At 39.5% G+C, this 1,797-nt stretch overlaps 1 protein-coding gene across 4 annotated transcripts in view; it reads right to left on the reverse strand.

The window, feature by feature from the left end:
* The window catches only part of LOC107654070 (exocyst complex component 6-like), a 57,889-nt gene that overhangs the window by 3,407 nt on the left and 52,685 nt on the right, over positions 1-1,797 (reverse strand). The gene's annotated exons all lie outside the window — the stretch shown is intronic.

Raw genomic sequence — 1,797 nt, forward strand, 5'->3', positions numbered from 1 at the left:
AACACTGTTCTGGAAATTCCCAGATATTTTTTTACTTTTTCTATATAAGAACCCCAATCATAAGAAACAAACAATATTCAAGGTCCAAAAATAAAAAAAGAAAGTTGTTAGTTGCCCAAAGAGAAGTGTGCGAGGTCATACACTAATGGCGGGGGTTAGTATTAGGGCACTTGTTGGGGAGCTGGGAGCACTTTAAATGCAAAAGGAAGAGAAATCCCTTCGTGACCTCCAGATAACCCAGAGGAGCTAATCCTGGCTCCACGGTGCTCTGGTCAGTAGGCTCCCTGCCACTTTGCAACTCTGATTCAAAGCAAGGCTCTGGACACATTGAACTTAATTTGCTGGAGAAGGGCCAGACCACTCACCTCTATATATGCAAATCAATATCAATCAATGGGGGACAATTCCTGGAAGGCTCGTTCATTATGGAGGGCCAGGAGAGGAGGGTTCAGGGGGCTAATAGTACTTCACACCTACTATGTGGTCCGTATTGAGGAGGTCTGTTTTTCAGACCGCTATTTAGTGCTGTTTGCTGCTCCGGCTGGGCTGTGACGATATTGCTGCTAAACACACCAAGACCCTGCGGAGCATCATGGGCAACAAGATTGTGCTTGTAAATGTCAATATTTGCAGACCTTGGGCCAGGGCGATACAGCTAAATCAATTATCCAAAAAAGATTTAAATGTCATTCAGGGTATACATGATATAAGGTCATGCATTTCCTGAATAACCATCCAATGACTAGTTTGGACTGTTATGAATTAGATCTTGATGAATATTCGATAAATGGTTGGATCCTAAAGTCCCAGACCACCCTGAAAATATCAAAGCAATATCTTAGATTCTGTAAGTCACTATTTAGACATCAGACAATTAGACAAACAAAAGTTTGGGATTAGTAATACTTTTTCCAGAAAGGAGGCATTCAATTGACCAAAAGTGACAAGAAACACGTTTATAGTTCAAATAAATGCTCTTCAATCGAATGCTCTATTCAAGGAATCTTGAAAAATGTTTTATGGTTTTCACAAAAACATTAAGCAGAACAACTGATTTTAACACTGATACTCATAAGAAATGTTTCTTGAGCACCAAATCAGCATATTAGAGTGATTTCTGAAGGATCATGTGACACTGGAGTAATGATGCTGAAAGCTTTCAGCTTTGCCATCAAAGGAATAAATTACATTTTACAATATATAAAAATAGAAAACAGTTATTTTAAAGGGGTCATATGATGTTGCTAAAAATAACATTATTTTGTGTATGTGGTGTAATGAAATGTATTTATGCGGTTTAAGGTTCAAAAAACACATTATTATCCACATACTGTACATTACTGTTTCTCCTCTATGCCCCGCCTTTCTGAAACGCGTCGATTTTTACAAAGCTCATCGTTCTGAAAAAAAGAGGGGTGCTGTGATTGGCCAGCTATCCAGTGCGTTGTGATTGGCCGAATACCTCAAGCGTGTGATGGAAATGTTACGTCCCTTACCATATTGTGATGCCGTATCCCGGAGAGATGAGACAAAAACATTAAAACCCATTATAAACGAGGCATTTGTTGCATCCAGTGGGGACATAATTACTGATTATAATGACTTGTACTGTCTTTTTACGCGTTGTGTTGCGCTGCATCGCACCGCGCCGCGTAAACATAAAACCATGTCTGCATTTGTGATCTGAGAAATGACAAACAAGCGCTACTGTACACTGCTCAAAACTCGCGATTGAATAGCCAGTGGCAAACTCTTTAATATAAAAAACGTACTTACAGTCTGTGAGTCAGAACAGCA

This window comes from Sinocyclocheilus anshuiensis, unplaced genomic scaffold, assembly GCF_001515605.1.
Source record: "Sinocyclocheilus anshuiensis isolate Anshui unplaced genomic scaffold, SAMN03320099.WGS_v1.1 scaffold454, whole genome shotgun sequence".
Lineage (NCBI taxonomy): Eukaryota > Metazoa > Chordata > Actinopteri > Cypriniformes > Cyprinidae > Sinocyclocheilus > Sinocyclocheilus anshuiensis.